Here is a 15,915-nt window from a genome sequence, read left to right as displayed (position 1 = left end):
TAGCCATTCCGGGTGTCTCTCGTTAACTAGCAGCTGGTTCATTTGTGCTGCCAGACGCTCGTGGAGTGCAGTCAGCTTCTTCAGCCAGTAGGCGTGAACCATGTCGGGCCCTGGTGCTGTCCAACTCTTCATACTGGAGACCCTTTCTTGGATATCTGCCACTGTGATGGTTACTGGACCCTGTTCAGGGAGGTCGCTGTGGTCAGCCCTCAGATCCTCTAGCCACTGAGCATTGCCGTTATGGGTTGCATCCTTCTCCCATATGCTCTTCCAGTATTGCTCCGTCTCCAGCCTTGGTGGTGCTGTTCTCTTATTGTTCCCTTGCCACTGAGAGTACACCTTTGCTGGTTCTGTGGAGAACAGCTGGTTTATTCTCCTGCCTTCTATCTCTCTGGTGTACCTCCTCAAGCGGCTGGCCAAGGCTGTGAGTCTTTGCTTGGCAGTTTCCAAGGCCTCAGGTATGGACAGCTTGCTGTATTTCTTAGGCACCTTATTTGTCGCACCTTTCTGCAACTCCGTTAGTTGGCTAACCTCCCTCCGTGCTACTTTGATCTTGCCCTCTAGCCTCCTTCTCCATGGAGGGTACTGCCCCTTGTGGCTGTTCAACTTGTAGCCAAGCATCTCACTGATCACTGTTGCCGTATTGTAGATCAGCTTGTTAGTGTCGGTAATCGTGGTTGTAGGTATTGCCCGTAGTGCTGCATTAACATCATCTAGCAGACCTTCTGAGGGTACTTCACGTAATCTTGGTAACCGGCTACGGGGGATCCAGGTTTCAAGCTTGGCCATGATCCTATTTTTCAGGTCAGTTCCTCTCGCACTCAACGATTCTTCTCCTATCGCACTTGGGGCTATGTACCCAATCTCGGGTGGGGGTGATGATATCTCCCCCCTGACCTGGCGTCCTGACTCCTCCTTGCCGTAGCATTTGTGTTGTACCTCGTCAATCTCTAGCTGTGAGAGCAGTCCCTTCTTTCGAATGTTGGAACATTGAGCTACTAGTTGTTTCGCCGTCATTGTGGATGTTGGGTATCGAAGAATCCATAGGTCCCTCATCCTATTCATGTAGCCCCTTCCGCCGGGGTTACTTGCGTAGTAGCATTCCAACAACGCCCTGTTTTCATCTCTTGCCCACCGATGCCTTCTTGTTCCAGTAGCCCACTTTTCGTCAGGGTGCCCTGGTTCCTCAACACCTGACGCGGACCTTGTTGATCCGGGCGACGTCCGAGCCGGCATGATAGAAAACAAAAAATTACTACTATATAAATAAAACAAAACCAAATCATGACATCAGTTTGAAGATCAGCTGACTGTGACAGGAAGATGGCCCCTTTGCTCAGCTTGACTTCTACCTGTCTGCGTTGTATTTTTTTTTTTTTTTTTTTTGCCTGTCCCGTTTGGCTCTTTTGCCATCAGAATTGTTGTCTAAAGGCAAAGAAAGATGCCCAACGGATTTACTTTACCAAATTGACCATCCCAGCCTTGCCATAATGGTCCATTTGATTCACCTTTTATTGTTTATTTTATTTTCACTTACTGAATATGGGACAGACTTGACTGGGGGAAAGAAGGGGAGAAAGAAAGAGGGAAAGAGAAACAGCTGAGAAGAGGGACGGGGGAGAAGGGCAAAAGACAAAAACCAACAGAACGGGCAGAGAAAAAAAAGAAGAAAAAAAGAAAAAAATGCATATATCAATCACCGGGGTCACCTGCTGAGAAAGAAAAAAGAAAACAAGCAGAAGAGAACAAGAGTAATAGAATAAACAACATCACAATGATATATGGGAATATGACAGTAAATACTAAATATTAAACATTATTGTGCAGCACATAAGATCAACAGAACACAGTGTGCTTTGAGGTAGGAGCCAAAAAGGGTGTAGTTTGTGGGTGTGATCACCCGTGTGTACACCTGTGAGCATGGACGCGCTTGTTTTTTGTTTTTTAAAAGGTTCCTTCATGTAATGATCTGCTAGAGGGTGTGGGGGGGCCACAGCCCCGTCCTCCAGGGCATGAAGCAGGTATGGAGGAGATCAAAACTCCAGACATCCAGAGGCCCCCAGAACACAAGAGACCAAGGAAGACCAACAGAGGAGCAGCCGCGCCACTGTCCCAGAAAGAGCTGAGGAGAGTCCCAGATGAGGGCTCACTCAGCAGCCGCGGAGCAGAAACCAGGGGGAGTTGCAGTGACGCGCCCGTGAGCTCCGCCGGCAGCCAGCCGTGCCTGAGTGACCGAGCCCCAGGCCGAGAGGCCGGGGGCACCCCACCTCCGAAGTGGCCCGAGCGAGCCCCAGGCTCCAGGCCCCGATAAGCGGCCGCCAAGGAGTGAGCCGGTGTGTACCTGGACGCCCACCCCCGGACACAAAGAACCACCAATGCACCGATGTCTGAGGGAGTCCGACACTGGCAGGGGAAGTGGTGGTAGGGGGAGATAGGCCTCCAAACCTTGGAGGGCCTGAGATGTCCCCAGAGAGGTGGCGCCTGACACCCAACCTGACATATAGACACAGACATACAGGCACACACATATACAAACATCCATTCCCACCCTCATGCTCTCATATGCACTTACTCCACACTCAACCAACGTGGAGACAGACATAAAGAGACGCTGTACACACGATCACACTCCCCAAGCGTACTCTACAAACCGGGTCTAGGTACCCTTGCCCCTGGAGGGGGGGAACTGCCCCCAGACCCAGGTGGTGTTACCCTTTTCCCTGCGGTGGGGGGAGGCAGACCGCCCCGACTCCGCAGCAGCAGGGAGGCCCCACAATCCAGACCGCAGTCGGACGGCCAACTCCTCCTCCTAGCACCCCCGCTCCAGCAGGTCGCAGAGAATGGGGGTGAGAGAAGACTCCAAACCTCCCTCCACCCGCTCATTGTAGTGTTGATGCATGTGTGTTCTAAGGTGCATTTAAAACCCAGGAGGGCATGGAGCTACCTGCCAGAGAGCAGCAGGTAAGCGCATGGTCCCTCCTGCTAGCCCTCAATGTCTACGTGTATTTAACATTGAGAGGCGGGCAACGACGCCAGGCATGGGGTGTACACCCTGATGGTACTTTGGATTCCGTGTATCGTGCCCACCCCCAAGATCCTATATGTATGTGTAATGAGAGTGTGAGTAATGTGAATGTCTAAGTTGTGGGATAAAATTGAGGCAGAGGCAGCCAGAAGGGGACGGGGGGTGGCCTCCTCTGCACCCTGGTGACATACCCCTACTCCAAGGTCCTGCATGTGTGGGTGGTTGTGGTGGAGCGGGAAGAGGGAGGCAGCTGGAGATGGGGAGGGAAGGAAGGGAGGTGTCTGCGTTGTATTGTATTTTATGCTATTATATCATAGCTATGTTGCTGTGATTTATGACCGTTCTTCCCTGCTCCACATCAAAGAGTCTATGGAACGCCTTTATGATGATTGGGACAGTAATAAGTAAACTTTCCCCCCACCATTTGTGTGCTCTTCTTCCTCGCCGGATTACTTCTTGCTACTTATGAAATGTGCCTTAGGCAATTCCATGAAGAAATTGAGGAAAAGAGGCTGTAGGGCCGGCATACAGGTACACATTAGACGAGCCTACAGATCAGAGATTCCCCGACTGGCCTGGAGACGTCCCCGGTTTTTGCTGCCAGTTAGCCTTCCGGATTTGTTTGGAAACGTGTACAGACCAGTACAGACTGGATCCTTCTCATCTGATGCTCTGGATTCTGTTGATTACCTCACTATCACTGTGTCCTCGCGATAAATTATTTACATTATGTTTGACAGTTCTTTACTGTCAAACATAATGTAAATACTCTTATTCATCCTTCATCCTTATTCATCATTCCATTATCCTTAATAGAAAATGCACATCCATTTTGGATCAAGTGGCACCTATTAAAACAAAATCGGCCTTACAAAAGAAGACATGCCCTTGGATAAATGAGTCTATCTTAAATTTAAGGAGAATATGCCGCAAAAGGGAACGACTATGGAAGAAAACCAAACTTGAAGTACACAGGCTCCATCTTCGAGATCTCATGCTCTCCTTAAATGATACGGTGAAAACTGTTAGATCAGAATATTTTTCTACACTGTAAACCCGAATGTTCAAAGTAATTAAACAGATTAAGTAGTGTATACTCAAAGTCTTAAAAAAAGTTCTGTTAACTTAAATATGTCAAGTTCGTATAACATGTTCTTCTTTTTGAGTAAATGAAACTAATAATATTTGATTGAATTTAACTATTTCTATATTAAGTAAGCATCACTTAAAATCATAACTTAAGCACAACGTAAGACAGTTAAGTTAGGACATATAAGAATGGTAAAGTCCTGTTATTTTTGTTGTTTCAAGTAGGTAGGATTTAATAATAAACTTAATTTATGTAGCACATGCTAAAATACAATAAAATCTCAAAGTGTTTCACCAAATAAGTAAAATCAAATTGTCTTAAATGCATTAGTGGAAGACAAAATGTATTTATTTTAATATTCATTGTTTTATCACTGTGTCCTACATATATATTTTTAATTTTTTCCGTAAGTGTTGAGCAGCTGCAGGAATCAATTTTTATTCCGAGTTAATCTCTGATTCACCCTCCGAAGCGGAAGGCGGCGCTAATGAGCATTAATACGAAACACAGAAGAAGTAAAGGTATATGGGCGGGAACAGCACCAAAGAGGCAACACGGACGACTGGAGAAAGTTGGACCTAACGGCAGCAACTAGCATCACTGGACTTACAGTAAGTTTTCAATGTTGATATTAGTTTATTGTTAAAATACGAATATTTAGTTGTATTTTGGGTGCGTGTCGAAAAGAATAGCAGAAATGTCGGTCCGTGTTTTTTATGTGCTTTGCTGCTCTCCCCGAAGGAAACTTTGCGCTTGCAGAGCTAGCATTAAGTTGTTGTAATGAGGGTCGCAGGCTGTTTAAAAAGTTAGATACTACTTGCTCTAGAGGTGGCGCCCGGTCGCCTAGTATGAAACAAAGTATTTTAATCTCTCTAAATTTTTAAACCCCCTCTCATGACTCAGAATAGTTGGGTCCAAACAAGCCCGTTGTCCCTGCAGTTACACAACGGAGATGCCTGTCTGCAGTGAGAGTGCTTTCAAGCAGTTTTCTTGTTAGAAACGCTATATTTTAAACTATATGTGCAGGGTTAGGGTTGTGAAGGAGCTCTTGGACCTCTGGCCTGCTCTAAAAATGGAGTCTGAGGTAATATGGATCAGCTCTGTTTAAAATGAAAATTGTAATTCTTACTCATGTGGCAGCTTTTTGCTGCTTTATAAAGATGTGTGAGATTCTTCAAATTGAACTGTATTGTCCTTCTGCTGTAGTTGTATGCAGAGTTTCAGCGGATTACAAATCAGAACCTGCCCAATACATTCTACACTGAACTTGACCGCCATCTTCCTCGACTGATGACCTTATTCAGCCCGGGCATCAAAAACTGGGAAGACAGCAGATGCCCTGGTTGAAATTCTAAGAATTCACAATGAACAGGTAATAATAGATTGTTACACATTTCATAGGTTGAACCAGTGGAACATTGGACAGGTTCAATGATTTAAATGAGCTTTTTGAATTTTGCTATTACTCCACTTTGTGTTTGCTATTTGTCTGACTGTATTAAAGATGTGAACAGGTTATTTGTGGACATATGTTCTGATTTGACTGTTGTTTTTGTTGTTGTTCAGTAAACTCACCAGTATATAAAATTCTGTTTTTATCTGGAAATAGGAAATCCATGATATCCACACCAAGTGCACTACCGTTCTCCCTGCCCTTCCTGTCTATCTGCATGAGGATGTCTCTGGATTTTTCAGAACCTGCACTGTGAGTGTCCTTAAGTATCTAACAGATACTACTGTGTATATAAACAGTGCATCAAAGTACAAACATGTATTTTGATGCACTGTTTGGACTTACCTTTGTTTAGTCTACTCCTGTGTATTTCCTTTAGCTTAGTTTCAGTCTATCTCACACCACTTGATTCTCTGGTGAATTAGCTGATTTATGTGTGCAGAACATGGATCTTCTGTTTTTCACCTCTTACAGTGAGACTCAGGTCTCCCTTGTAAAAGAGGTATTGGATCTCAGTGGGAGTTGGTAAAATGAGAAATTATATGTCGTCTGTTGTATTTCTTGGGTTAGATTGTGATTAGTATCTCTTTTTCATTAATTCAGGACGAATCTGATGAGTTGGAGCTTGATGGTGTTGAAGTGGCCCTCTTCACTGTCATCAGTGACCATCACACAACAAGTCCAGTTCACTACCAACCTGTGAAAATCTCTGTCGTCATTGTAAGTGATGCCGTGTTCAGTCTCCCCAGATTTGGTGAAGCCTTCCTGGTAATGTTTGGACTGATCTATGCACTTCCCCTCAGCTACCCCAAAGGCCTGACCAACACTTTAGAATTTACTCAAAAGATTTTATTTGGTCTAGAAAGTGGTAAACTGTCACCCAGGTTACAGACCCTCAAGAATGACTTGGTTATGTAGGAACTCATCTGAAAGAAGGATGCAGGGTGAAGCATTATAAAAGGCTAGTTCAAAGTTCTCTCCTTTCATCTAAATAATGCCTCAAAACATTATTAGATTACTCTACAGGTGTTCAGCCAATAGGTCCAAACTATACAATGTGCCTTTGTTCTCATTAACATAATGCAAAGCAACACTAATGTTTTGTATGTTTTAATGTTTTTCGTAATACTATTTCCAAAACATTGTGGGCTGCGCAAGATGACCTAAATTTCACTGTTTGATACTGGTTAATGTAAAACAAATAGCATTGTAATCCACTCAAATTGCTGCCTTGTTGTCTTATTCAGATATTAGCCAGAGAGCCAAAAGCACATTTTGATATTATTAATTATTATTTTTCATTACTCTGACAGTTTTCCTGACTAAACAATTTTTGGTCTACTTATTTTAATTTATAAATGTTTTTGTTAATTATTTTTAATTTATGTAATTTTTTTTTTTAAATGTATTTAATTTCAACATAGTGCTAAAAGGGAGCAGGCAAGATACTGTTCAATGGCAAATGTTTATGACTTTTGCATATTAAGTTACCGATACTCAGTGTAATTGAGGCAATCAATTGCCTCAAAAATTTTAAGTTTTGGGTCACATGTTTTTAAGTATCAAGTAGTCAACATATTTGACTAACGTGTACTTAAAATAATGACAACACAAACTAATAAACATTTGAGTTTTGTTAACATAAAAATGTTGTAGTTGTGTACTTATTTTTTATAAGTTCTGTGAACTTATTTCTTTGAATTTGTAAACTTGAAACTTTAAGTCATATTAACTGCAAATATTTGAGTTGACCGTTCTCAAAAGATACAAGTACCATGTAATCCAAACTTTTATGTTCTGGAAAAATTTGGCTTTTGAGTTGATCAACTCAAAAAAATTGAGGCAATCGATTGCCTCAATTTTTTTGAGTTCTGGTAACTTATTCGGGTTTACAGTGTAGACGCATATCAAAAAACAAGAGAAATCCCAAGTTTCTTTTTGACAAAAGAGTGCTATATTATCCCCAGATGTGGTACCTTTAGATGTACACTCTAAAGCAGACAGTAATAAACTCCTCCAATTATTTGTTGATAAGATTAAAGAAATCAATGCTAAAATCTCCCCAAAGCTTTCTTGTTCTCCAAGTGAGGCACTCCCTTTACACTCCGGGTCAACTTTTACAACGGTGACATATGATGAAATAGCAGATCTGGTGGACAAAATGAAGCCATCCTCAAGCCCATCAGATATTATTCCCACTAAGCTTTTCATCAATGCCTTTGACACCATTGGTCCTTGGGTTGTGAACCTTTTTAATGTTTCTCTTCAGACTGGGGTGTTCCCCAGCTTTTTTAAACATGCCATTGTGGAACCAAGGCTTAAAAAACCCCAACCTGGATCCAACACTACTTCAACATTTTAGACCTCTCTCCAAACTCCCATCCCATTATGTCAAAACTCTTTGAGAAGACAGTTGCTGTCCACCTTACAGCATACATGGACCCACATAGCAAAATTGGTATGGCCCAGATCTGGCCACACATTGTGCTTACACATAGCCCACATACCGCAAAGAATGACGGCCCTTTGGTGGCCCAGATCTGGTTTGCCAGATGTGGCCCACACATGGGCCAACGTAAGGCCAGTTGCAGACACACTGCTGGCCCTGTGCTGGCCCAGAACAGTTTCAGCTCTGGCTCCAGATGTCAGCCTAATGTGTACCTTAATCAAAGCATGTAATAACAACATGTGACGGAACATAACAGTGCAAAATTAACTTGAGGAAACCCTTTTCACACAGTGAATGGGCTGACAATTATATCGTGCTTTTCTACTCTCCCCGATTACTCAAAGTGCTCTATATAACATGCCACATTCACCCACTATCTCGCTGAGTGCTTCCTAACTACATTCATACACATTCACTCTTGACATTCAGACTGGAGGAGCCAGGGATTGAACCACTAACCTTCCAATCAGTAGGTGACCTGCTCTACCTCCTGAGCTACAGCCACCCGGTGGTAAACATGAGTAACTCCTCACTAGGTTTTGGATAAAGTGTACACTCACAAACCGTTCAAACCTGCATTTGAAATGTTGGCTACCATAGCAGTATAGTATTGCAACATGGCATTTGGGTCTTCTAACTAAAATAGGAAAATATGAACATAAATAGTGCCATCATTGCCAGACCTGGCCCACATATGGTTGACATACACTCTGCCATGACACCAGTCAGTCAGAAGTGCCAGCTTGATGCCGAATCTGGGCCAGACCTGTTTTTTTTTTTTTGTTTGTTTGTTTTATGAGCCTGGGCCGCATAAGCCAAACCACAATCAGGCCAGATGTGGCATGTCATCACATAAACAGTGCCATCTGCACCTGCCCTGGCCCATATCTGGATGACATAACACTTACCATGCCAGAAGTCAACCAGCAGTGCCAGCTTGACACCAGATCCGGGCCGGACCTGTCTGCTATATGGGACATCTATGACTGTTTTCAATCTGGTTTTCGTAAATGGCATTCCACTGAGACAGCACTACTAAAAGTCACTAATGATATTATGATGTCAGCAGACTCCGGAGAATACACAGTCCTAGTCTTGTTAGACCTCACCTCAGCCTTTGATACAGTCAACCATACCATCCTGATAAACAGACTGAGAGACCTTGTTGGGATGTCTGCTCTGTTCTAGACTGGTTTTTATCCTACATATCTGGAAAGGAGTTTTAGTGTGGCTGCAAATCAGATCATGTCGGAATCTACAGAGCTGCTGTGTGGAGTTCCTCAGGGCTCCGTGCTGGGACCTATTCTGTTTTTAATATACTTTCTCCCTTTAGGCCAGATAATACGGCAGTTTCCTGAAGTATCTTATCATCTTTTGCTGACGATATTCAGCTATACTATACTATAGCGCCTTGCCTTGCCTTATTCATTTAAGCCTTCTGAAGTTCACAAGCTCTCCGGTCTGATTGACTGTTTAACCAACATTAAACAATGTTCGAACAATAACTGTTTACAGCTTAACCCAGACAAAACAGAAAGTTTGATTATTGCACCCGACAGTGCAATACCTGATATTAAACTGCCACTGGGTGACTTAGGTTCCTCACAGAGGCATAACCTTAGAAATCTAGGTGTTATTTTTGATGAAGTTTTTTCTTTGGAGGGACATTTAAATCAGATAGTAAGAACCTGCTTTTTCACTTGAGGAACATTTCAAAACTTCCATCGAGTCAACAAGTGAACTTGAGATGATAATACATGCTTTTGTCTCTACAAGACTTGACTACTGTAACAGCCCATTTACTTGTCTAAACAAGAACGGGCTAGCTTGTCTACAGGTTGTTCAAAACTCTGCAGTGAGGCTACTGACCCGCTCTAACAAGGGAGCTTGTATGACTCTTGTTTTAAAGTCGCTGCACTGGCTACCAATCAGATTTAGGTTCCATTTTAAAATTCTAGTTTTAAGTTTTAGAGCATTACAGGGAAAACTTACAAACCACTTTGCCTTTTCAATCTCTGTATAAAGACAACCAAGAGTGGAGTAGTACAAATGCAGTTTTCTATGTGTTGGTGGTACTTCAGAATATGTATTGTGGAGCTTTATGGCCCTTAAAACTGTTATAGACATTTACAAAGTTTATATTAGAATAATTGGCTAATAAGATGTTCTCTGTGACATTTAGCTGGAGAAACAGTCCTCAGGAAAAGACAGGAAATTCATCAGAAACATCACATCAAATCACTTTTATTGTTACATCACATTACCTTTACACTGGTCCAGCACATGTGAGTGAAATTCTTGTGTGCAAGCATTACAAGCAACAGAGGTGTGCACAACACAAGAAACATAAAAAACAAAAAAATATATAGGAATAAATACAAGTACAAATATAAGAATGAATGCACATTACAAAATATGCATATATTTATATATGATGACATAACACTATATATATATATATATATATATATATATATATATATATATATATATATATATATATATATATATATATTAGTGGTCAGTGTTTAGCAGTCTGATGAAATCAAGTCAAATCAAGAGGTTTTGTAAGGACAGGAAGTCAGCTACTTTTACTACTTTATTACTCCATAGTGTAATCTCATGTTTTATCATATCTTTTGTTATGCACATGCACACAAACAGTCTGATTTTGAGGTCCACTAACAAAGGAATAACATCAACATGACCACTAAATATCAGATCTTGTTAAAACCACATCTATAGGACCGACAGAAGAACACTAAGCAAAAGATTTAGAGATGAAGCAGTGTGACAAATAGAGGAACAGATGGACACACACTTGGAGGGAGGTGGTGTACACACACACACACACACACACACACACACACACACACACACACACACACACACACACACACACACACACACATGCTATGATGTTTGTTCCAAAAGTTCAGGGAATTTTACTCATATCAAAAATCCATTTCAAAGAACCAGCAGGGACACAAACAGCTCGACTGTGGACCTTGGCTTTACCCAAGTACCCCAATGTATTCAAAGCCTCAATGCACTGACACTTATGAAGAGTCTCCTTCCATGTCTCAGTGGTATTTTCAAGGGCAGGAGATTCAAACAGACCAGAGCTGAACCGCTCAAACAGTAGGCGGTAACAACGGCTAATGATATTCATTACAAAAGAGGCCAGGCACACTCCTTAGCTGCTGAATATGTCCATCTGGAGGGTCCTCTACCACTATGCCCATTTTTGTCAGGATGCCACCAAAAACAGTCATATCAAGCTCCATGTAACCTATATTGACTTGCCATCGGCCTGAAAACGAAAATGCCTAGTTGAGGGAGAGGTGGGGGTTAGTCCAGTCTGAGAAGAAAAATGGACAGACATTTGCTTCATAAGAGTATGCAACTGAACCTGATGTTTACAAAGACACTCCTTTATCTCTAAAATGCCATCACTAGGCTTAGCGGTAACTGAGTGCATAGTTGCATTACCTCCCTCTCCCCCTGACGGTTGGTATCAAGGGAATTCACTCGAGACCTAGTTTTCCCTCCCTGTCAGCTCGCCTCAGCCAACCTAAGGGTAATACTGCGTAGAGTAACAAAGGAAATGTCTGGTGTTTGAAGAACCCACTGTTTCAACTCTCTCCGCAGCGTATCATCATGAACATGTTAAACTGCTCTCTTAACACTGTATCACTTTTGGGGATACAAGCTGGTGTCTTGGATATTCCAACATCCATTAATGATTTAAGGGCATAAAAGTAGTCTTGCAGAGATTCCCCCTCTCTCTGGATACGCTGGAAAAACTGTAACTGAGCAGCTCCCTAAGACTGAGTACAGCTATAATTCTCATTTAAAATAGCAAAAATCTTTACTGGAGCATCTCTCCGGTGAAAACGGACACTGCCATCAGATATGTCCATCATAAACATCACTTGTTCTGCTCATGACAAAGGGCGAATCTCCAGACATCTACGCACTTCTTCAACGCACTGATCAACAGTTAACAAGCCCACTGACAATTTCCCATTAAACTTCAGACATTTATGCTCTTGGGGCACATAAGCATAACACACATTTGGAGCTTCATTTTTTGGGTTCAAATTTGATGGTGCAGTGGACGAGCCTGGCACTGGACCAGTCACCAGTGAGCATTCCTGTAACTGGTCTCTCAATTGTTCATTTGAACTCTCAATATCAGCCAGCATCAGCCAGCTTCCTTTTCCTTGGGGAAGCCAAGTGTTTCCCTAAGGAAATGATTGGTACCACTGCAATCACCATTATGCAAGGCCTAATTTCTATAAGGTGTGAGCCCCAGCTCAGGGACCTCCCACTACCAATATTCCACCTGGCCCAGTTAACATAAAAGCAGACCCAAATGCCAAAAAAATCCCTTTTAAAACGCGACCCTTACTCTAAAACAAACTAGGGAGAAAGTGCAAGAAAAAGAGAAAGGGAAACACTGACACAATCACATGTGCCGCCCATCCTACAGACAGTACAAAATAAATTACATTTCAGTGCATTAATACATTCTTTATGTCAAATATATTAAATTACCGTGCCTCTGCTGCTATGTTTGCTGCACAACTTGACTAGTGTCCTCTTAATCACTACTAAAAACACAAAATACAATAAACATCAAACACGTTTCAACAAACTTTTTTTTTTAAATTGACTTAAAAACCAGTCTATACCCTGGCCCTCTGCTGTAGGGTATTGTAGAGCCAGAAGGTTTTTCAGAGTTTTTCTTTGAACACTGTCTGCTTTTCACTCACTTTTAGTCCAGTTCTTCTATCCTTGTACCTGCCATTTTGTAAAGAATGTTTTATTTTGTCGTCTTTATTTCTAAGACCATGATGGTGTAGAATCCCAGATTTTAAGCCAGTCATTATCAGCAGAGGTTTGAAGTGAAACCATTGGGACACCCTGACTTATTGAAATCATACGGTTACTCTGTAACCTTGGTTCTCTGAGTGAGCGATTATCTCTCCACTATGTGGTTGTTACAAAAAAAGTAAATACATAGAATGTAATGGCAAGCAGATCTCCATGCATCCATGCTCTTCCTGTATGTATTTTGACTTTGGGAGGATGTCGGAGTATCCGAAGAGAATGAGAGGACATGCAAACTGAAAATGAATATTTTCTGATGCAGGATTCTCAAATGTCCTGCTCCTTTGTCATTGTTGTATTTTTCATTTTATAATGAGCCAGATGTTATCAACTGGTGAAAGGTCTGGCCCACAGACAGGATAATTCATCAACCTCAAAATGAGCTAATATGATGTCACTGAAGCGAGAAGAGAATGCATCCTCGAAGGTCTGGTGAAGAAATACCTGATATGTGAATTTGCCTATATGTTCACTAAGGAGATGCACAAAGTTTCAGTTAATGGGGTTTACTTTGCATTCTAATAGCTTCAAAAGTAGGAAAAATAAGGCTTTTACAACCTCTTTCTTTCTCTTACTCAGAAAATGCATGCAACTCATTTTCCCTTACTTTGAATGGTATATGTTCTCAAAACATTGCTTTTGCACTGAGAGGTGAAACCATTGCAAAAGCTGCACCTTGAATCTGGACAGTGAGTCTGAAACCATGCACACAAAATATACAAGGTAATTATAAGCTATGAAAACTGCTTTGTAACCATAGTTTTCCTACTTTTTTGCAATATACCACGAGTATGAAATTTGGTCTCTCATAACATTTTTTTATAGTTTCATGTAATGTAGTGTATCTTTATATTGTAGACTTGTTATTGTTGAATTTGCTGTACAATTTAAAGCGCCTTGTGGCAACTGTTGTTGTGATTTGGCACTATATCAATAAAACTGAATTGAATTGAACTTGTCAAGACTCCAGAAAATAACCTGGAATGAACTTGAAATGATCATAGAAAGGATTTCCACATGACTACATTACTGTCTATCACAATTAAGCCTTTTTACCTTTTTTTTGGACTAACTTCATTTTGATAAACTGAGTTTTATAATACCATGGTTGTACTGGCTGGATCAACTCCATTAATAAACAACAAGCATAGCACATAAGTGTGAAATAACCTACTGAACTGAGTTGGACCAAAACATCTTAAGTTAGACCAACAAAACTAAATTAAACTGGCCTAAGCAGGAGTAAATAAGCTAAATCTCACCATCAATTAAGTTGGTTTGATCCAAGAAGATTATGTTGGGATAATATTTGCATAATGTTAAAATAAAATAATGCGAAAATTCTTTCCATGATTTTTTTATGTCCATTTAAATACTTTTTTTTGTGTGTCAATGTTGAGCTTATTTGAAATGTTTTTTATTCTGTTTAACATTCAGCATCATATTCTCAAAATCATGTTTGTAGTAGGTGTCCTGAGCAGTGTTGGTCAAGTTACTTGAAAAAAGTAATCAGTAACTAATTACTGATTACTTCCCAAAAAAAGTAATCCCGTTACTTTAAAGATTACTTATTTTCAAGAGTAATTAATTACTTAGTTACTTAGTTACTTTTTACAAACACGATTTACAACCTGAAGAGGTGATAAAGCGATAGATCTTTCAGCCCAATTCTACTTTTTCTACATAATCAATCATACAAAATGTAATCAAATGGAAAAGTCTCTTTTTAAAACTTGTTTTATTAGTTTTAATCTTTTAACTTTATGCATCAAGCAAAAATTTAATTATATGCAACATTCTCTGACTGGAAGAAATTAGTTTAACATTTAAACCTATTTTCTGCACATTCCAGCTCATAAAATAAAATATTTTTTTTTTGTGTTTACACTCAGTCTTTCAAATAGATGCAAGTAAAACACAGCAGAAAATAAATAAAGTCAAAGACTCAGCGGTCCTGTTGCTCTATTTTCACCTGGTAGGCGGAGGTTTACCCTGGTGCAGGTGTGCCGCGGTCAGTTGAAGAATCCGCGAGTTTCTCTGTGAGTTTCCCATTACGTCGTTGCGCACTCGGTGCTTGTTTGGAAGTTTAGGGGTTTTTTTCGCTGTAAAAAGAAGTTTTCTTCCCACGCACAGCTGACACTAATGTTTTTGTCACTTTTTATGGAATCAAACTCAAAGTAAGGTCAGTGCTTCCACGCTTTAAACGCTGCACGCTCATACTCTCTCCCACAATCGATATATGATCCATTGTTGATCTGCACACAGCTGTTGCCATGAACGTCGCACTCGCTTACGTCACTGTTGATAGGTTTGTAGCTTGTACCTATCCGCTGGAACGTTGAAGACAATATAATTACACTGCAAAGCAAGACACAAGCAGGCTGGTTTACTCATGCATGAGGGAAATTAAGGTTCAAGGTTCAAGGCTCAAGGTTCTTTATTTGTCACATGCATAGTTATACAAGTATAACACACAGTGAAATGTAGCCTGACACGCTCCTCGACATGTGCAAAAATTGGGGGGGGTGTAGAGGAAGAACATTATATATATATATATATGTAGTATATACATTGGGTGAATGTGCAGTAGTAGCAGCAAGCAGGTGAATTCTGTACATTAATATGAATAGATATCTGACTATTTTACAGGATAGACAATATAAACATATTTAAAATTAAAGGAATTGAAATGTACATTGTGCCTTGGTTTAGTGTCTGGAAGAGTCCTGTCTCAGTCAATTATAGATGATGTGAGAGGGCGGGTGTGTGTGTTTAGGGCACGGATGGCTTGGGGATAGAAGCTCCTCTTGAGTCTCTCTGTCCTTGCCCGGAAGATGCGTAACCTTCTACCAGATTGCAGAAGTTGGAACAGTTTGTTGCCAGGATGGGACGGGTCCTTCAGTATCTGCGCTGCTCTAGTCCGGCATCTCCTGGTGTAGGTGTCCTGAAGCGGGGGGAGAGCAATCCTGCAGCAGCGTTCTGCTGTACGGATCACTCTCTGG

The 15,915-nt window shown here is 41.2% G+C and overlaps 1 long non-coding RNA gene across 2 annotated transcripts; it reads left to right on the top strand.

Annotated features, from left to right (window-relative positions):
* The first annotated feature begins 5,425 nt into the window (after positions 1–5,425).
* LOC143420446 (uncharacterized) lies at positions 5,426–7,216 on the top strand. 2 transcript variants are annotated; one of them, XR_013100276.1, is made up of 3 exons: positions 5,426–5,487; positions 5,725–5,820; positions 6,172–7,216. It is a non-coding gene; the product is annotated as an uncharacterized LOC143420446 (long non-coding RNA). The 2 variants fall into 2 exon arrangements; XR_013100275.1 differs by having other exon boundaries at positions 5,435–5,820.
* The last annotated feature ends 8,699 nt before the right edge of the window (positions 7,217–15,915 follow it).

Source organism: Maylandia zebra, linkage group LG9 (assembly GCF_041146795.1).
Source record: "Maylandia zebra isolate NMK-2024a linkage group LG9, Mzebra_GT3a, whole genome shotgun sequence".
In the NCBI taxonomy this organism is placed as follows: Eukaryota; Metazoa; Chordata; class Actinopteri; order Cichliformes; family Cichlidae; genus Maylandia; species Maylandia zebra.
The sequence above is the reverse complement of the archived record's forward strand: the minus strand, read 5'-3'. Positions and strand labels throughout refer to the sequence as shown.